Consider the following 22,208-nt stretch of genomic DNA (forward strand, 5'->3'; position numbering starts at 1 on the left):
GGTCATACCTAGGATATCCAGAACCACCAAAGGAGGGAGAGCATTTTCACATTTGGCTCCAAAACTCTGGAATAGTCTTCCTGATACTGTTCGTTGCTCAGACTCGCTCTCCCAGTTTAAAACTAGATTAAAGTCGCATCTCTTCAGCCAGGCATTCATATAATCCTACAGTTCAAACTACAATCCGGCCTCTATCCAATGCCAGAGGAGAACTGGCCCCCGACTGAGCCTGGGTTCTCCCAAGGTTTTTTTTTCTCCATTAAGGCACCTGATGGAGTTTTAGGACACCATTAGGTCACTTGATGGAGTTTTTCGGTTCCTTGCCACTGTTGCCTTTGGCTTGCTCAGTTGGGGATATTTTGGGGATATTTAATTTAATTTTATCAATCAATAAATTCCTCTTGAAACAAACTTTGTTGTATTATTTTAATTTAATACTGTGAAGCTGCTTTGATGCAATCTGTATTGTGAAAAGCGCTATACAAATAAACTTGACTTGACTTGATTTGACTAGCTGCAGAGACTTAAGTAGGTCAAGTCAAGTCAAGTCATCTTCATTTATATAGCGCTTTTAACAATGTAGATTGTTTCAAAGCAGCTTTACAGAGATAAACGTATAATTTATGGTAACAGAGATTGTTTTGGCTTTATAGCGGTTCTTTAGTAAAGTTATTTTCCAGTTAAGGTTAGTTATGATTGATTCGCTTCCGTCGCAACAATCATTTGTTATTAAATTAGGGGCCGCTAAGACGACACCATTCTCTCTACATAGACTTTAAACGCGAACCTGTGAGAAACGCTGATGGCGTTCACATGCGCATTAAGAATTGGTTCTATAGTTATGTGCGTTTGAATATATGTATGCAGGTTTGTAATTCCCTACAAACCAAGCCTAAACAAAGTACTGGTGTTTCCTTATAATTTTTGATACAGAATTTTATTTTATTTGATCAATTCGGAGTAGATACGCGAATTGAGTTTCCCGACGACGCTTTATCTGTAGAGTGGTAAAAGGATCCTCCATAGGGAGAGACTAGTTGGCACTTCAGCACTGCGTTGTCATCGGGTCCAGGCGAAGGTCCTTCATCAGATCTGGATACGGCCTGGATCCGGCAGGCTGCGGGAAAACCTCGGGATAAACAAAGACACTAAAATTAGCGTAGATGCCATTCTTCTTATGATGTAACGAGTACATCAGGATTTATGGGAAGTGTTCCCGGTTCCAGCTGACCTAATCTATGCAGCCTAACATTGAATTATAGAAGTCTATAATGTATTATGTGAAAGCTAGGTCAAAGGGATGTGTTTTTAGTCTAGCTTTGAACTGACAGAGTGTGTCTGCTTCCCGGACAATGGTAGGAAGGCTGTTCCAAAGTTTTGCTGCTAAATAGGAGAAGGATCTACCGCCAGCAGTCGATTTTGATATTCTAGGTATTATCAACTGGCCGGAATTTTGAGATCGCAATAGACGTGAAGGACTATAATGCGTTAAGAGCTCGCTCAAGTACTGCGGAGCTAAACCATTTAGTGCTTTGTACGTGATCAGCAATATTTTAAAATTGATGCGATGTTTAATAGGGAGCCAGTGCAGTTTTGACAGAACCGGGCTAATATGGTCATACTTCCTGGTTCTGGTAAGAACTCGAGCTGCTGCGTTTTGAACCAGCTGTAGTTTGTTTATTAAGCGTGCAGGGCAACCACCCAGTAGAGCATTACAGTAATCTAGCCTTGAGGTCATGAACGCATTAACTAATTGTTCCGCATTTGTCAATGAGAGCATATGACGTAATTTAGATATATTTTTAAGATGGAAAAATGCAGTTTTACAGATACTGGACACGTGACTTTCAAATGAAAGATTGGTATCAAAGTAGGTCTAATGTTTATTATGGCTTGGAGCTTATGAAACCCCAAATTTAAAATTAGAATATTGTCTAACTGATGTCTTTTCAGTTAAAAAGAAACACAACAACGATTCTTGAAATCGGCGCAGACAGAGATTATGTGCTACACCACTAAGATATATTGGAGTGGGAATAATACGCGCGCGCTGGTATTCAGTGATATGTTTCGTTTTGAATTTGAGGTGGTAGAACGGATTAGTCGTGTGTTAACTTACCGAACTGTTACCCCACACACTCTGTCTATATAGTTTTCTGCTGCTCGTCGGACGGCTTAAATCCGAACCAAGTCCAAATAATGGATGTTGCACCGATCTTTTTCACCAGCTTTCACTTTCAGCCGTGTTTACTTAAGATGACGACGAATATGTGTTGCAGCCGGGTGTACCTCGCGGCCGCGGGTAGATTGCGTCATCATAGCTTGTGTAGTATAGAATCAGCACCCAACCCAACTTGGAGAATAGATTAACGGGGATATATTATTTTTATCGCCCGATAAGAGTCTTGCGTTAACGCAGCACGTTAACGCCGATAACGGCCCACCACTATTTTAAATATTTAAAAAGTTCTCATCACACATTAAAAATGTATCCACAATTTATGAGATCTTGCTCTACTTAATAGCGAAATTCAAGTTATTTATTTTCTAATAAGCTCTTAGCCAAACCAATATTAAAGGGTAACTTTTGCCAAAATTTAACATAGGCTTTTTTTGTTAATCTACCCGAGTCAAACTTTCATGTAAAAGCTTAATTAGAATGGAAACGCCACTTTTAAGATTTATCGGATTTTCGTTTTAAGTCAAAATGCCTTTTAAATGGGAGAGCATGGGGCACTACAGTGATAGCATCAACATCGCTATTTACATTAATGCTATTTACATTAATGCTATTTACCGAATGCAACGTAACATAAGGAGAGTAAAGATGGAAAGCTCCTAAAGCTTGTTTTCATATAAATTCACGGATATTTTTTTATGTAAGTTACCATGCTTTTCATTGAAATTACAAGTTCATGACATCTCCTCATATGGAGTCAGTTCATTACAATGCATTCGGAGATTGACTACTTTTGACTGACAAAATTCCAGCCACCGGAAACACTAACTGATAAAGTGAGTCGTACAAAACCTTTCTTTTTAGTAAACTCTTTGCACACAAACAATGTAGTCAATGCTCGAGTTCATGTGTAGAGCCCCTGGTGATACTTCCAGCACAGTTTCATGTTGTGTCGAGCCTTCTTAGTGTTTTAAACTAGTGCCCCAAGCACTCCCATTCAAAAGGCAATTTGACCAAAAACGAAAATACGGTCAAACTTAAAAGTGGCGTTTCCATTCTAATTATGCTTTTAAACGGAATAGGAATAAAAGGTGCCATCCCTCTTTAACACATCCAAAACAAAAATTACAACTTTGTCGACCCAATTCTTAATAAAGACAGATTTTTTTCCATGCAGCACATTCTGATTGTTCCATAAAATACTCCTATGAGGAGGAAAATTGAGGCAAAAGGCAAGCTTACAGGCTTCCAAGGCTTTCTTATGAAAATTAGCAAGCTTAACCAGAAGTTTGTTGCATTTGAAATCGCAGGACAATAAAAAAAAATAACCCCCCACATTTTTCAAAGATGAATTTAGGAATGTAAAAACCATAACTAATTAGGATCAGCATTCAGGCAGTGTTTAATCCAGACAGTCGTGAAAGCCTGATTGAGAGTAGTGAAGTCCAAAGCATTTCTTATCAGAGTCTACATGTTCAGTTTTATTTTTCCACAATAATTTAAATAGTATGGAGTCGATAGATGAGCAGACTTTCGGGTTGACATATAAGGACAAAGTTTGGTAAACAATCCTAGAAATGTCTTCAGCTTTAGATATCAAGACACGACCAAAGATAGTTACATTTCTTTGTAGCCAGCAAGTGAAGACATTCTTTAAATTCTTTAAAAAAGGGTCATGACACTTCCATTCTGTTGTGAGCACACAACCTTGACAGGGCCATTATTCTAAAGTGTTGCCAAATATTTAACTAGAGAAGCCTTCCTGCAAAACCAGACCAACCTGTAATGCATTCAATTGTCTATTGTTGAGTTTTGAGATCATGTTCCTAATAAGGGTTAGTTTGGTGATGTAGAAATAGAAGGCTATGACCCTTTTAACCCTTAAACCAGATCCATGGACAGTTTTTTTTTTTTTACTCCCTCCAACGTTTCATTTTTAGATTTTTTCTTCTCCCTCTCTTCCTTTTCTTTGCTTTCTTTCTCATCATCATACTATACATTAAATATATAGAAGGTTCTATTTTTTAATAAGTTTCATTTTAACACAGAAAGGTTGTTCGGGTATTGTTTTACTAGTAAACCAGGTTACGGTAGTTGTTCAAGTTATTTCTAATCCTTTCTTTTTCTTTAGTTTCTCTTAATGTTAGCTGCATCCGCGATATAAATAAAAGAAAGGCTTTATTTTTATTTTTTATTTTTATTTTACAAAGTCATTGGGGTCAGGACATTCGGTTGAGTCATGGTACAAATAGATCAGCAGGGGTCGCTATTCTCAGAGGGAATTTCAGGTGCAAAATGCTTTATAATGAGAGTAATAATATTAATAATGGAGGGTGGCTATGTCACTAGCTGTGTCCCAATGTGAAGGCTGCATCCTCCAAAGGCCGTATTTGAAGGCCGATTGCGTCACAGCGGCGCGACGAAGGACGTCCCAATTCAAAGGCTGCACACTTCGGAGGTCGCATTTGAAGGACGATTGCGTCACCGCAGCGCGATGAAGGTTGTCCCAATTCAATTCTGCAACCTCCGAAGTCCGTATTCGAAGGCCGGTTGCGTCATCGCTGTGCAGCGAAGGCTAAAGCGACGCCAAATGCGCCCTTCGTTTCCCCGTGAAAGGAAGGATACATAAATGGACACTTAGCGGACTATCTTACCCTATTCTACCCCATAACTCATTGCACGCCGGTGACGACAGCATTTTTTTCTTTTTTTTTTAAATGACGGCCTAGAGTTTGGTGGTGGACGGCAAATTCACATTTAAATGTAAGTATTATGTTTTCATTTACTCAAATAGCTAGTGAAACCTGAGTTAAAAGCCACAAGTTTTTCTTTCTTATAAACTTCATCTTAACTCCTTTGTCACCATTGCGTGGCTTCATTTGTCAGGTGGTCTGAGGCAAAACTTGTGCTAATGTTAGTTTAATAATTGTTTCAGGGAGCAAGGAGCAGACAGTCCAATTTATGAAATTGCAATTAAAAAAATAAATAAACTAAATAAATTAAATAAAATTTTATTGTAATATTTGCACTAGTCTGTCTAACTTGTGTAAATAAGAAATATCACTCACCCTATAAAGCCCACAAACATAAGAAAAGCAGTAGATAAGGCAATGGGGTTTCACTTTTATGTATTTTTGTAGTGCTGTCATGCAAGCTATGTCTACAAAGGTTTTAACCAAATTTGAGTATTCATAAATATGATTTCTGAATATGAATATAATTTTAAAAATACAAAGTAAGAAAGTTGAGATCACATCTTTGCTGAAATGTATTGTGCTGTTCAGTGCCGGCCCGAGCCTTTTGGGGGCCCTAAGCAGAACTTGATTTGGGGGCCCCCTCCCACCACGCAGAGTCACCTGTGCTTGACGATTATTGACACAAATGTCACGCTATAATGTTACATTATAAATTAATACAATGAGGTTATGTATTAATACAAAATAAATACTTAATAAAAAATAGATACTTAAAGTATTAACTTTTTCTTTACTCTTTTACTAACTCTTGGAAACTTCTGAAAACAAACTGTCACAAAACATATAAAAAAAGATATTTGCAAAATGTCCTCCAACGTTTTGCAACACTTTGCAGTTTGAATGATGTCTTGTATGAACATGACGGAGTATGTTTTTATGTTTCCACTGTTCGATCGCGCCCGCGACTTACACACACACACACACACACACACACACACACACACACAACATATTCCAGCTTTGTAATCTTCCACTGTGATGTTTCCAAGCACATTTTTGCGCGTGCTAAGAGGATGATTTTTTCCGTCGATATTGGAACGTTACGTAAGTGAAGTACAAAGCCTATGATAAAGAATAGTTTACCATCCAAATCCATCGCGAATGTTGAAACATTTTGATTCTAATGAGAGAGAGATACGTGAGCCCAACGCCGCTTACTTTCACTTTCGCTTTAAATTATTTCGTTTTGGCTTGTTCATAGTTATTTTTTTTATTCTTGTTCTGTTCTGAATATCATTACATTTAAAGGATAAATCATTGATCAAATAAAATTTTTGTGACATGGCTTAACATTACCGTGACTTAGCGCACGAGTTGTCTATGAACGCGAGGTTATGCGAATGACTCAAACACTGGCAGACACAGCAGCAGTTGTAAGCAGGTATATTGATCATGAAATCAGAATTTTCTTGTCTTCAATTATTAATCCTTTTATTCATTTATGTCACTTGTTTAAGTTAATTAAATGGTGGCGAGGGGGCCCCAAGCAGCCGCTTAGTTCGCTTATGCCTCGGGCCGGCCCTTAGGATTGCACGTGTCCTGGGACAGGAGAGGGTGTGAGTAGGAAACCCACTGCTACTGTATATATATATATATATATATATATACAGAGAGAGAGAGAGAGAGAGAGAGAGAGAGAGAGAGGTGTTTACTTATATTTGTGTGTGTGAGGCGCGGGCGCGATCGAACAGTGGAAACATAAAAACATACTCCGTCATTTTGTTTATACAGGACATCATTCAAACTGCAAAGTTTTTATGTTACTGTTAATTAAAATTTTAAGGAAAACCAATATTTTATTCTGAAATGTAGCAAATAATTTTCAATTCATTCAGGTACAATTACCAAATATATCTCAAGGTCTTTTTTTCTTTTTATTAATTTAATTAATAAACTAATTATATAAAACTATTGTCAGTGCACTACACATAAACTGGTTCTATGACTTTACTTTATGAATAAAACTTATTTAAAAAATACAAGGCTTAAGTAATTTATTTTCCTTCGGTGGTACAGCCTGAGACATGCACAAGCCTTCTGCATTTTTGTTGTGCTTTTCCCTCCATTGTACCGAACTCGTACCGAACCGTAATGTCTGAACCGAGGTATGAACCAAACCGTGACTTCTGTGTACCGTTCCACCCCTAATATATATATATATATATATATATATATATATATATATATGATAATAATAATAATAATAATAATAATTTATTTCTAAAGCACATTTAAAAACAACACGAGTTGACCAAAGTGCTTTACAGACTCAACATCTCAACAGCATTACACAAACATCAAACGACACAACAAGACACTCAACACCACATGTACCTAGGAACAGTTAAAAGCAGCAGAAAATAAATACGTCTTCAACATAGATTTATATACAGGGAGACTATTCCAAAGACTCTGTGCCGCCACCAAAAAGGCTCGATCTCCCTTTGTTTTCAATCGAGATTTTGGAACCTTTAAAAGCAAGCTTTGCGAGGATCTTAGTGGTCTGGCAGCACAATGATGCTGTAATAGATCAGAGATGTATACAGGGGCTAGCCCGTGTAAGCCTTTAAAAACTATTAGGAGAACCTTGTATTACACCCTATACTCCACAGGGAGCCAGTGCAAAGAGGCCAGCACTGGAGAGATACTGGAACGTTTCCTGGTGCCAGTCAGCAGTCTGGCCGCTGCATTCTGCACTAGCTGCAGACGTGAAAGCGATTTCTTTGACAGCCCCAAATATAACGAACTACAATAATCCAGTCTGGACGAGACAAATGCATGGATCACAGTTTCCATATCTTTAAAGGACAAGAAGCCTTTCAGTTTGGCAATACCCCTTAGTTGAAAAAAGCTACCCTTTACCGCAGCATTTATTTGTTTATCGAATTTTAATTTGGAGTCGAAGATCACACCAAGGTTTCTCACCTGAGTATTAATATTGGAGGCTAAAGGGCTCAGATCAGAAGAAAGCTGTTTGGCTAGCTTCGATGGGCCAAAAATCACCACTTCATGTTTCGACTCATTCAGCTGTAGGAAACTTGATGCCATCCACTGCTTTATCTCATCCAAACAAACAAGCAAAACTGACCATTTAGAATTGTCATCAGATTTCAATGGAAAATACAGCTGGGTGTCGTCTGCATAACAAGGGTATGCCACGCCATGTTTCTAACAGATTAAACCCAGAGGGAGCATATATAATGAAAACAAGACAGGGCCGAGATACGAACCTTGAGAAACCCCAAAAACAATCGGACGGGCTGAGGAGATAGAACTCTCTATTTCCACAGCAAAGGTTCTCCCCTGTAAATATGAAGCGAACCAATCCAATACAGTCCCCCTAATACCCACCCACTGACTCAAATGATCGAGGAGAATCCCATGATCCACTGTGTCGAAGGCTGCACTAAGATCAAGCAGCACTAACGCTGTACATTTCCCAGAATCTGCCGACAAAAGCAAATCATTGGTCACCTTGAGAAGGGTAGTTTCTGTACTATGCTGAGTTCTAAAGCCTGACTGAAATGTATCAAAAATATTATTTTTGGTTAAAAATATAGAAAGTTGGTTAAGAGCCACCTTCTCCAACATTTTGGCTAAAAAAGGCACCTTTGAAATTGGTCTATAGTTATTTAACACAGAAGGGTCTAAACTCTTTTTCTTTAAAAGAGGTTGCACAAGAGCGTGCTTAAAATATAATGGCACCAGCCCCTCCATAAGACTCTTATTCACTATAACTACTATAGTGGGACCCACCACATCCCACACCTGAATTAACAACCGGGGCGGTAAGATATCAAGCGAGCAATAAGCAGGCTTCATATGTTGGACAATTTCTAACAAATTAGTCTAAGCTTACCCATACACAAAAGAAATATATTTGAAATATATTTTCAGGATATATTTTGGAATATATGCAAATATTTGAAATTGGCCCAATAAATATATTGCATACTTATATTTCATATTTTTTTGTTATATTTCAAATATATTTATTTTGTGTATGGGAGTAACTGGCTCAAATGTACTCAACTGACCCGAGTTAAATGAATCAGGCGGGGGTTGAAGAAGGCTTTGATTCCGGACAGAGTTAGAGATGCTGGCTCTAATAGCGGTGATCTTATCCATAAAAAACTGCAAGAAATTTTCGCAAGCTTTCCCTGAATTTTCACAAACAGAGGGACAGGCAGGATTCTGGACAGGCAGGATTCTGGACAGTATTAATCACACGAAATAATACTTTAGGACTATGCTGGTTTTTGGAAATTAAATCAGAGAAGTGTCTTGCCCTAGCCACTTTTACAAACTGTTGATAAGACACCATACACTCTCTTAATATCTCATATGAGACCTGTAGTCTGTCTTTCAACCATTTCCTCTCTGCCTGCCTCCATTTTTGCCTAAGCAACCGACTCTCGTCATTGAGCCAGGGCTGAGATACAGTTTTCGCTTTTACCTGTCTCCAGGGGGCGATACAATCCAAGATATGGTAACACCCCATATTGAAGTCAGATACAAGCTCCTCTACACCCTGATTAGAAGAATTGGACTTAATAGCTAGCGTATTAAATTGCTTTGAAAACTTAGTGGCCGATGCAGCATTTATGGCCCGGGCACGACGGCCAGCTGTCACTGGCCTCGCAGGAAGCCTCGCAAATGTGACATTAAACATAATAATAAAGTGATCTGACTGCCCCAAATTCTCAATAGTCAGCTCACCCACCGGAACACCCCAGGACAGTACCAGATCAAGAGTGTGCCCCTGCTTATGCGTTGCACCAGCTACCGACTGGGTAAGGTTAAAGGAATCCAACAATAACAAAAAATCTTGTATCAAGGGCTTCTCAGGGCAACAAATATGAATATTAAAGTCACCTAATATAACAAGGCTATCTCCACAAGTAGTCATAAAAGATAAAAACTCAGAAAACTCACCTAAAAACTCCTTGTTATAATTGGGAGGTCTGTATATAAGTGCAAAAATAACTGGCCTGGTCAGGACCACTTTAAACACTTGCACCTCAAAAGTAACATACTTATCAACTGTTACCAGTCTGCATTTAAAATAATTCTTTAAAATTGTCACAATCCCCCCGCCCCGACCCCCAGTCTGTAGAGAGTTGAGAGCATTATATTCTCTAGGTGATGCTTCAGTGAGGGAGCCACGATTACAATCGCTGAGCCAGGTTTCAGTCATTAAGAAAAAGTCCAAATCGCGTGAAGAGATAAGATCATTAATTGTAAATGTTTTGTTACTAATGGATCTTATGTTCAAAAGGGCCATCTTCGTAATTGTACCGGTAGCCGACTCACTTCGTTTATGTAAAGTTGGCACATATTCCAGAGAACGAAGATTCTCAGAGTTAACCCCTCTCTTCCTGAAATGCCGTTGCGAATCTTTGATCCCCATTGAAAACACCCAGCGCTGAGGAACAACCATAACCAGGTAAGAGTCCCTTTCATTCCGATGACACGAAGATAGACACCTGAACGTTGGGTCGATGACATCCACCAATGAGCCCGTATGCACGGTCGGACAAGCCGCTGCTGCACGCGCTATCGCCCGCGCTCGTCTCCGTGTCACCACCACACCCCCACGCTTGCCGTGTCTCCTATTTCGTTTCCTTCTGTTACGACAGCAATCTGAGAGGCCGCACAGATACACCGATGCACAAGCAGTTAATGGGGGATCATCACAAGACCCTTGTCCACCTGAGTAGCCTCTGTAAGCTTCCACCGCCGACTCTCGAAGACTTAGTAATAAATCACGCTCATACACTTGGAGAGAGCTGACTCGCTGTACCAATAATGCTAAAAACAGGACTTAAACACTGCATGAAAAGAGGTGTATCCGGACCAGTATACTCCTGTATACACTGCTGAAATTCAGATAAAACAGATATAACAATGATCTACTAAACATTTCATCTGCAGACGACTTGTGGTCGTGAACGTATGATCACAAGTTTGGATGGCAAATGGCCTGGCTCCAGTTCTTGACTCACGAATTTCTGTGAGTCTGTATTGTATCAGCGCTTTGAGGAAAGCCAGTTAAATTTGGTACAGTACAAAACACTGTTAATTTGAACTGAGATAGAAAAACCTACACAATAACCCCCTATCATGACCCTCAGACAGGGCCACAGCACAGCTTCAATGTGGCCCTCAGTAAAACCAGAGTGAAGATAGAGATGACCTTTGACATCCTAAAGGCACATTTCAACTGTGTTCGGCCCTTAAAGCCTGGAACACACCAAGCCGACGCAGACGAACTAGCGCTGATGAAAGCCGACTGTGTTGTCGCCTCGCGTCGGGGTAAAAAGCTGCACTTGAACACACTGAGAGAACTACAGCCGACTGTCAGCTAGAATGCGCGTTCTGCGCCTGCGTGTAAATGAGACAGCTGTCTATTTCTGCAGATATATTCGTCTATATTCGTCATTCAAAAAGGGAAACCGGCGCTGCCGGCTGCAGTTACACAAACCGTAAACAAAGCAGTGTGTGCTTACCGTTTTGAATATCAATCCTGCTAAACACTGTCTTTATTCCACTCCTCTCGTGTTAATATTGAAATATTCGAAGGAACACTCAGATAAGATGACATATCATTAGAACAGCCTTCTATCTGTACCGTTTTGACTTTGCTCGCTATTTTGCTATTATTCTCGTGCACTGACTCGGTCACTAAGCTGAACAGCCAATCAGAGTTCCCTCTTTCACCGACGGCCCGACGCCGATTCAACATGTCGAATCGGCCGTTACAAAGCCGACGAGGACCAATTTCAGCCGACGGTGCGGAACACACTGAGAAGATTTAGTCGGCCGACGCACGGAAACTGCCCGACGGCCGACCGTCGGCTTGGTGTGTTCCAGGCTTAAGAGTCACCAGAGCAGCCCACCCAGCTGGTGCAGATGTAGATGCAATCACCATACAATATTACACTTAATAAAAGCACATTGAAACTGAAGATAGGTCTCAAACTGTTTTATTGGTTTTGTGGGATGGGAGGGAGAAAGAGAGCAAGAGAAAGTTGCATTAATAAATATTTATACTAAAGTGTTACTTGGTTAAACGTACAGTATGGAATTTTTCGCCACTAGGGGTCGCTAACCTATTTACAATAACAAAGGCGTAGTTTGATGACGCAACATTTGCTAAGAATTATGGATCTTGTCGTCAACGTCAAGCCGACCAATCTAATCTATGGATCTAATAATGTTTATGGATGACTGAATACATCGATGCTTTTATCATGACTGTGATATGAAGCAGTTCGGGATTGCTGTAAGAGACAGCTATCAGCTCCACACGCGACGCGAGTCCCGCAGAAGGAATATGGACATTTCATTCTACCGAACTAACGTTACACGCGAGTGCAGAATTACTACTCACAGTCACAGGTCAGTTTATTAGACAAATTAAACTTGTGAGGTAACGCAGCGTTGTTTCACTTGGTCTAACATTACACTATCACACTAAACTGCATTTGAATGTGTTGAAATGTATGTGTTAGTTTGTCTGTATGAGACTAGCAGTAAGCTAGATCAACATTAGAATAACATACAGATCATATTCTGACATTTTATCATTGTTGAACTATATAACATTGATTAGTTTTATGTAAATGTGCTCACCTGTTTAATAAAGTACATGTAGAAGCGGTCGAAGTCTCAGACGTGGAGCTCTCGTTTATATACTGTCTATGGGAGCTCTAGGCATCTCGAAAACACCGCGCTGATATTGATTCTCGTTTTAGTTCTCCTTTTATATCCAAAGTCTGCTTGCCATGGTCCATAATGTTTGAACGAAACAACAACAGCGTGCAAATAGACATTGCGAACTACCGTCAGTCGCTTTGGTTACTATCAGAGGGCTCTGGTTCATAGCTCTGGTTGCCATGGCAGTACGAGCGGAAACCAGGGACAACGCGGATATGACGCCATTGACGGCGACAAAACGGAAATAAAGAAACGAGACGTTTCTCGAATTAAATTACAAATTTCTCCTGGTTTGAAAGTTGTTGGAAACAGTCGGGATAATGTAAGTACACAAAAAAAATAAAAAATAACATAGATATAGTGATTTTTGCTATTTTTAAAGCAAAAAATGTGGCTTTAAATAAGTTCACATACTGAGATCAGTTTTATCCAGCTGTTTGATCTCCAATTTTATTTAATTTTTTTGGAGCCTCCTCAGCTCACAGTCCAGCTCCTTTAGTGAACAGTCTAGTTCAAGACTCCTTTTGTACAGGGCCCTGACTGAGTCTGTTTCCACCTGAAACATAATTCCACCACAAACATGATCATTACAAGTTTTCTGGAGGCTCATCAAATCACAAAAAGTTCCTTGACTTCCTACAAACACAGGACTGACTGTAATTTATGGCAAGGGTTTTAAATCCTTACCTTGTTCACATTTCTTCTGAAGGCCATTGAGGTAGAGGCCTCAGTTTCTGGGGCAGGTTGTGAAAAATCCTACAATAAAAGAGATGTGTAAGGGCCAGTCCCTTTTTTATGCCACACATTCAAATGTTTGCCAGAATAAAAAGCTCAGTGCATTCACATCAGCAACTGTCTCAGAACACAGACAGAGTGTCTTCATTTCCTCCACCCTAATAAATAAAAATAGGCCAATGTAAAGCATAACTGTTGTAAAGCAGGTTATGTTTGGTGTTCTGTCTGCTGCATACTGACCTCTGTGTGGGAGACTGTGTGTGTGTATGTGTGCTGGCTTCAACAGGGACACTGTATTTCCCTCTACTGCAGAACATACAGTCAGCCATATTTAAAACTTTAAAAAAGTAGTAATGTATTGCCCACGTACCCAGTGTTACTTGCTTAGAGGAGCCAGCACCAGGGTCAGATTGTACAGCACCTGTAATCCCATCCATAATCGGCCGTCCCTTATTACCTACTCAGAGCCAACTCCTCTGCCACAGTGTATTCTGGTTCTCTTACGAGAGGTCTCTCGTACTTGCGTAAGAATATCTTACGCTAGGGGAAAACCTCTTTTCCTCGAGATATTGAAGCCAAAAATTATCCTTAATTTTGCAATAATGTAAAACGCATTGCAGCAGCATGCAGACATGGGCGAGACAGCTCGCGCGCCCATTGGCTGCTCTGCGGCAACTGCACCAGCCTATCGATAGAGGCTCCTCATGACGTCAGAACCAATGAGGGCGCTTCGCGCCCAATACGTCATGTCCCGCCGAAATCGGGTGGGGCCAGGGCTATAAATACGGCCCAGAGAGGCTGGTTTGGTCAGTTTTTTATCTCTTCAGCGGGCTCACGCATCGCTGGATCCTGAGAGGAAGCCGCGCCGTCTGATTACAAGCACCCAGCGGGATTACTCTGCATCTGAAGCTGCCGGTCGACAACTCGCCGCCTTCAGTCGCCGTTCCTGCTGACGCTTTCCGGCGTACATATCCTTTTCTCTGTTACTGTGTTTTGTGTATGTGTGTGTGTTCGCCGCCGCGACACACACTCTCATTGCACTAAAAGAGCCGGACGTCTTTTTCAAGACGCCCCTTTCCCCCCCAACCCGCAAAGCTCGCCGGTGCGCCCGCTTGCCTTGCCTGCTTGGAGGATGATACCTGCTCTCCCTCTGTTCGAGCCGCGTAAACCGCGCCGTTCACAGGGGATGTCAGGAGCGGACGGTCACGGGGCTAGCTTTCTCTCTCCCTCTGTTCGAGCCGCGCAAAATGCGCCGTTCACAGGGGAGGCTGGAAGCGGACGGTCGGGGTTAGTTTTTCTTTACGTACAAGAAAGCTACCCTGCCTCTGCGCCCCATTCACGCGTCAATCATGACGCTCTTATATGCTCGTGCATCTGAAAGCCTTTGTGTTCCCCCCTGTGGCTCAGTGGCGGAATTTTTGGTTTTTCACACGAGAGACCGGGGTTCGAATCTCGGTCTGACGGCAGATTAATTATGCCTCCAATGCTTCGCTCTGTCAGTTCCCTGAAAGGCGACTGCAGATGTGCATTTTGCAGCCAACGAGCGCCTTGTACAACCCGCTCGCCTGCACCCAAACACCGTTTCTATGGTTCCCGTGCGTCACTGGCGAAAGGAGAAAAGAGCGTTAATGTCCCGCCGCGGCTGGGCCGAATTCTATTTCTCATACATTTCTCATTCCCCTCTGAAGTTCAGGCGACTGGAAATGTCATACTGCAGTGAGCGAGCCTGTTGTAATGCACGCACGCCTGCAGACAAACGCCAGCATGTTGACGCTCTCTGTTTCTATGGCAACTTCTCGCTCGTTCAGTTCCAGTAAATGCGACTGTTCCAGTGTATTCTGCAGTAAACAAGTCGGCGACACAGCCCGCTTGCCTGCACACAAACGCCGCTTTACGGCTACCCAGATAAATCCCATAGAGTGTATTTTCTGGTGTTCCGGCCACGGCCGATGGTGTTATGAGTGTGGACGAAATGCCCACTGCCCAGTGCTCATTCCTACACAGAAACACAGGTTTCTCTGATAATACTCGCGCTATATAAAAGCCTTTGTGTCTTCCCCTGTGGCCCAGTGGCAGATTCTCAGATTTTCACGCGAGAGACCCGTGTTTGATCCCGGGTCTACCGGCAAAAAAAAAAAAAAAAAATTTTGCCGTCAATGCTCGCTCTGTCAGTTCCCTGAAAAGGCGACTGCAGATGTGTATTTTTGCAGCCAACGAGCGCGTTGTACAACCCGCTCGCCTGCACCCAAGCACCGTTTCTATGGTTTCCGTGCCACTACCTCCATTCTCACACATTTCTCTGGAAATGTCAATATTGCAGTGGACGAGCCTACTGTAATACACGCACACCTGCAAACAAACGCCAGCATGTTGACGCTCTCTGTTTCTATGGCAACTTCTCGCTCGTTCAGTTCCAGTAAATGCGACTGTTCCAGTGTATTCTGCAGTAAACAAGTCGGCCACACAGCCCGCTTGCCTGCTCACAAACGCCGCTTTACGGCTACCCAGATAAATCCCATAGAGTGTATTTCCTGGTGTTCCGTCCACGGCCGATGGTGTTATGAGTGTAGACGAAATGCCAACTGCCCAGTGCTCATTCCTACACAGAAACACAGCCCGTCGCACAGGGCTCGCGAACATGAAATCGACCCAGATCGATTGCGCATTAAATGTGGTAAATGTGCCCACTGCCCAGTGCCCACAAACACTACGTTCTGCATGTCTCAAGGTTTCTGCAAAACGAAACCAACATGCATTCGCTCTGCTCAGGCAGACAATGCTCTCAGTGTTGTAAATGTGCCCGCTATCCCACGCCCACATTCACACATAGACATGACAGGTCTTACGGGACTCGCCCAGCCCTCCCCCTCTCGGTTGACCACCGCAGAGGAGTCGAGCGCGGGCAATCTGCCCGCTGTTATCAGCGCGCCCCCTGCCTCAAATGTCATAAGCGCGACGCTTATGTTGCAGCACACTGAAGCCCCTCTGTCGCTGAGCGACCAGAGCGCGCTTCGCATTCAACCCCTAGCCATTCGTGCAAACGCATGGGCAAGGCTACCCGGGGTTTCGAAGTGGGTGCTAGACATTATAGAAAGAGGCTATTCGCTACAGTTCGGTCGACGCCCGCAACGCAGAGCGGCGCGAATCGATACTACGGTGAAAAAGGAAGTAGCACACCTACTTCGGGCCGAAATAGCGAAGTTACTGAGCAAAGGGGCTATAGAACCCCTATCACAAGCTCAGAGCGAAGGGGGCATGTACAGCAGATATTTTCTGGTACCCAAAAAAGACGGGGGTCTCAGACCCATTTTTAGATCTAAGACGACTAAACAAAGCACTTCTGAAACGACGGTTCAGAATGCTCACGACCAAGAAAATCCTCTCGCAAATTTGCCAAGGGGACTGGTTCATGTCGTTAGATCTGAAAGACGCTTATTTTCAAATACAAATAGCGTCACGTCACAGGCGAATTTTGAGATTCGCCTTCGAGGGCCAGGCATATCAGTACACAGTCCTGCCATTTGGCCTATCCCTGGCACCTCGCGTATTCACGATGTGCATGGATGCAGCGCTCGCACCCCTCAGGCTCCGAGGCATACGAGTGCTGAATTATTTGGACGATTGGCTGGTTCTAGCTCGATCACAGTCGGAGCTCATAGAACACAGGACCATATTACTCGATCACCTCGAGAATTTAGGTCTCACAGTCAATTGGGCAAAGAGTTCACTGTCTCCCAGTCAGAAAATATATTTTCTGGGCACAGATCTGGACTCGCTGTCTATGACAGCACAGCTGTCGCCGCAGCGCAGACTAAGTATTCAGCGCATGACAGAGATTTTTCGCCACGGCGCTTATTTAGTCCCGCTCAAAAAGCTTCAAAGGATGCTGGGTCTCATGGCTTCAGCATCCTCAGTGCTTCAGCTGGGTCTGCTTCGCATGTGCCCGCTGCAGTATAGGTTGAAAGCGCGCGCCGCGCAGAGCTTGGACCTCCGGTCTCGCGCGCCTCAAGGTCGATCAGAAATGCGTCGCAGCTCTGAAACCTTGGACAGTGACCGACTGGTACCGGTCAGGTGTAAGCCTGGGGACTTCCTCGAGTGTGAAGGTGGTGTCTACGGACGCCTCAACCTCGGGATGGGGAGCGCTGCTCGAGGGCAGACCGTTATTTGGCCAGTGGTCAGAACGGGAAAAGCTTCTGCATATAAACTGCCTGGAAATGATGGCAGTCGACAACGCGCTGATGCGCTTTTGTCCTCAGATAAAAAGACACCACGTCTTGGTCCGTTCGGACAACATGTCAGTGGTGGCTTATATAAATCACCAAGGAGGTATCAGATCCAGAATCCTTCACAGGCTGACGGAACGCCTCCTGGTCTGGGCTCAGCACAATCTGCGCTCGCTCAGGGCAGCGCATGTGCCCGGCCATCTGAATGTGGGACCAGACAGACTGTCCAGAAACAATCTGCCGACAGGAGAATGGTCTTTACATCCACAGACAGTCAAAATGCTATGGAGGACATTTGGCAGAGCGGAAATAGACCTATTTGCGTCTCAAGAGAACGCTCATTGTCAGGAATTCTTCTCCAAGAGCAGGGATGCGCTGGCCCCGCTGCCCGCTCTATGCGTTTCCCCCTGTCACGCTCCTACCCCAGGTGTTAGAGCGAATCAGGGAGAGCGGATGCCCAGTGCTACTCGTCGCCCCATTTTGGACAAACCAAGTCTGGTTTCCAGTCCTGATGCAGCTGACGAGTACCGCCCCGTGGCCGATACCGGTGAGGAGGGATCTCCTCTCGCAGGCGAACGGCTCGATCTGGCATCCTCGCCCGGAGCTTTGGTCCCTACATGTGTGGGCCATCAACGGGTACCTGTTAACCTCCCAGCGGGAGTGTTAAACACGATCACGCAGGCTAGAGCTCCATCTACGAGGCGGCTCTATTCCTCAAAATGGTCTGTGTTCACTAGCTGGTGTACAGCGAGTGGCACTTCACCCTCACGCTGTGGGGTGCCGGAGGTTCTCTCCTTTTTACAAGAGCTTCTGGATAAGGGCAGAACCCCATCCACGCTCAAAGTTTATGTGGCGGCCATAGCAGCGTTCGCTGAACCACCGCTTGGCCAGTCATTAGGAAGGAACGATCTGGTCATTCGCTTCCTTAGAGGAGCTAAGAGGCTGAACCCTCCCAGACCACCCTCAGTTCCCGTTTGGGACCTTTCCACGGTTCTGGAAGCCATGAAAGGTGCCCCATTCGAGCCAATACGGTCAATAGACCTGAAACTCTTGTCTTTCAAAACAGTGTTTCTTCTGGCTCTCGCTTCAGTGAAGCGCATAGGGGATTTGCAAGCGCTCTCAGTGAGCGCGACGTGTATGGAGTTTGGGCCGAATGACTCGAGAGTCATACTCAAACCAAAGCACGGATATGTTCCTAAATCCCTCAACACACCGTTTAGGGCACAGGTTATCTCCCTGTCGGCCCTGCCGGTATCTGAAGAGGAAGGGGATGCAGGCTTCCTTTGCCCGGTCAGGGCGTTAAGAGCCTATGTGTCTCGCTCATCTGTTTTCAGACAGACGGAGCAGCTCTTTGTTTTGTTCAGCGGACGTTCTAAGGGACTAGCTGCATCAAAACAGAGTCTATCCAGATGGATAGTTGATGCTATAGCGCTAGCTTACACATCCAAGGGCCTGCAATGCCCGATAGGTGTCAAAGCGCACTCCACAAGAGGCATGGCCTCGTCGTGGGCTTGGTCCAGTGGGATTGCCTTGCAAGATATCTGTATGGCGGCAGGCTGGGCCTCCCCGTCTACATTTATAAGGTTTTATAACCTCGAGGTTCCCGCTTTGCAAGCTAGGTTGCTCTCGGTTTAATTTTTCAGTATTGCCCGCCCGATGCTATCGGCTCGGGATGCTGAAACTGCTAGAGCGTCGATCACTGATCGCCTATATACTTCTGTGGGCAATACGTTAGTCCCCCATATTTACCAGTCCAGGCTGAGTTCGCCCTGGCTGTGTGGAACACTTGATATAATATGCTCTTATCAGAGCTCAATGTTACAGGAATGATGCTATTCTAGCCCCTCTTCCCGGATTCTCTGTGAGTCCCTTGTGATTAAGCACTGTATGAGCCCCGGGCACCTGCCCTTGGGACGTTAGTGTTATGTCTCAAGCACGCACGGCGTTTTACATTGTGTTCCCCTAGCGTAAGATATTCTTACGCAAGTACGAGAGACCTCTCGTAAGAGAACGTACTCGGTTACTAACGTAACCTCGGTTCTCTCTAGAAGAGGGAACGAGTACTTGCGTATCTTGCCGTGCATGCGTCATGTTCTGATTCGCTTCAGCGATGAAAAAAACTGACCAAACCAGCCTCTCTGGGCCGTATTTATAGCCCTGGCCCCACCCGATTTCGGCGGGACATGACGTATTGGGCGCGAAGCGCCCTCATTGGTTCTGACGTCATGAGGAGCCTCTATCGATAGGCTGGTGCAGTTGCCGCAGAGCAGCCAATGGGCGCGCGAGCTGTCTCGCCCATGTCTGCATGCTGCTGCAATGCGTTTTACATTATTGCAAAATTAAGGATAATTTTTGGCTTCAATATCTCGAGGAAAAGAGGTTTTCCCCTAGCGTAAGATATTCTTACGCAAGTACTCGTTCCCTCTTCTAGAGAGAACCGAGGTTACGTTAGTAACCGAGTACGTTTTCTGAATTTAACTGGTTTTCTGAATTCTGATTTATTTCTGTTTGCTGCAAACAAGTGTTTGTGATAAAATGTTCACAAAAGTAAAAAAGTTGTGGTAAATACTCACCACTTTAAATTATATTTTTTATATTTTGTCTTTATCTGCTGCCAAGAACATTTGGAGTTGGGGTTGCATCAAAAATCAATGAATATTGAATAATATGAACAATGAATAATATAATCTTTCTTAGTACATACATGCACATTTTTTATATATTATAAAAATAGGCTATAGGCTATATTACACATATAGGCTACACATACTTATTGTATGTGTATTTATGTAATACATAATTTTACATAAATATAGAACGTATTTGTTTAACTTACACATTAACAATCAGCAATCTTTCTCCAACAGTCTTCTCTTGCTTTGGCAGCAGAGACCGTATTGTTTCGAGCTTGAAATACATATTTAAATTCATCGTAATTCTGAATGATTATCTCTTGCTCCTCCGCGGAAAAATATATCGCTCTCGCTCTACCCGCGATTGGTTGTTCAGTGTCGACGTCACTCTTTTATGTGCACGCGCGCGTGGAGTAATCATAGCTTTAGGATCAAAGCCTGAGTTGACAGAGAAAGTTGATGAGCTGCATCATGGTACCAATAAAGCCTGATTGCATCGGTTTGGTTTTGTCAACTCAAAACTAATCCTGTAACCCCGAGTTTGTTCAGCTACCTTCATGGTACAGGCCCCAGGAGTATACTGGCCGGATAGCTCAAATTCCATGGGTCTGTATATATCCGTATACATCCGAAATGATACCAAATCGGATGTATGTTGTGGACGTATACTTCCGTGCTACAGCCATTTGTTGCCATGGCAAGTAATCCCATCAAAGGTTTTTTCAAGAGAACATTTTCACACCTTTGTGCACCTTTTGGCCTTCCCCCCTATTGGTCCTTTTCTTTTAAAACCACTCCCATTACCCAGACCACTATTGGAGGACAGGACACATTGAAAAACCAGTAAAGTGATTTGATTGGTTACTTTTAGAACATAGCCCACCCTAGGCCTTATCGCACAGTGTGCTTTGATTGGTTATAGGCCAGCTTTGCAGATATTGCTCAGTAAACACTAAACCCCCCCTTTCCCCAATTTTAATACATTAAAATATAATTTTAAAAACACACACAAAGAACAATGAGAAAGTCTGACATTTTTATTAAGGTAAATAAAACATTCCAAAGAGCATTATAAACAAGCATTAAAAAGGAATGGGGGAACAAAAATATTTGAAGGGATGAAAATGTAAAGGAACAAAAACAAATATAACATGAACATTCCAAAGAACATTATAAACATACATTAAAATGAATGGGGAAAAAGAAATGTGAACAAAGGTGTAAAGGAATAAAATACAAAACGTGGAGATAAGCAACATGCACATCAAAAAGGAACAAATATACAAAGTATACAATATAAAACAAGATCAATAAATAAGAAATATAGAAATTAAAGTGTATATAAAATATATGTAAATATTGATTTTTCAAACTGCCTTGATGCACTGGTGGTGTGACGTAGCGTGGGTCAGCCTCTAGTCTGGTTTGTAGTACCTGGCAGAGAGCAGATAACTCTATGGTTCTGTTAGGTGGAGATCTCACCATCCACACTGGCCTTCCATCAACAATAGCATCTTCATCAGACATCAGTTATATTGTTGCAGTCTTTCACAGTTCCCTTTCTGTGTTGGTTTATACAACACTGGACCTGGTCTCCAGCAACTGCAAAACATAACAGTAATTTAACCACTAAAACACAGAGAGGAGGACAGTTACATTCTGAAGAAAAACAAAACAAAAAAACTGCTTAACCAGTTTCTTAACTTACCCGTCTCTTTCGTTGACGGTTCTTTGCAATGTTCTTCATAGTGTTTCTTTTCTGGGCCTTTTCAGGCTGAGCCAAAGAATACTTCCTCCGCAAAGTCTCAAAATACGTCTTGCAACCTGTTAAATAAATCATAAATAAATGTAATGCCAATAAAACTAAGTAAAACAGAGGACATTAAAATGATTACAACATCTTTAAGATTACCTTTTACACATTCAGGATCAACGTCTGTAAAAGTTGTCCTTAATTCTTCGA

General features: G+C 42.9%; 1 long non-coding RNA gene across 2 annotated transcripts; it reads right to left on the minus strand.

Moving 5' to 3' along the window:
* Positions 1-20,647: 20,647 nt before the first annotated feature.
* On the minus strand, positions 20,648-22,208 carry LOC309490626. Of its 2 annotated transcripts, XR_014202781.1 has the most exons (3): positions 22,158-22,208; positions 21,950-22,069; positions 20,648-20,825 (listed from the first exon to the last, which is right to left on the minus strand). It is a non-coding gene; the product is annotated as an uncharacterized lncRNA (long non-coding RNA). The 2 variants fall into 2 exon arrangements; XR_014202782.1 differs by having other exon boundaries at positions 21,950-22,206.

The sequence above is a fragment of the Leuciscus leuciscus genome (genome assembly GCF_965113295.1).
Source record: "Leuciscus leuciscus genome assembly, chromosome: 25".
Classification (NCBI taxonomy): Eukaryota; Metazoa; Chordata; class Actinopteri; order Cypriniformes; family Leuciscidae; genus Leuciscus; species Leuciscus leuciscus.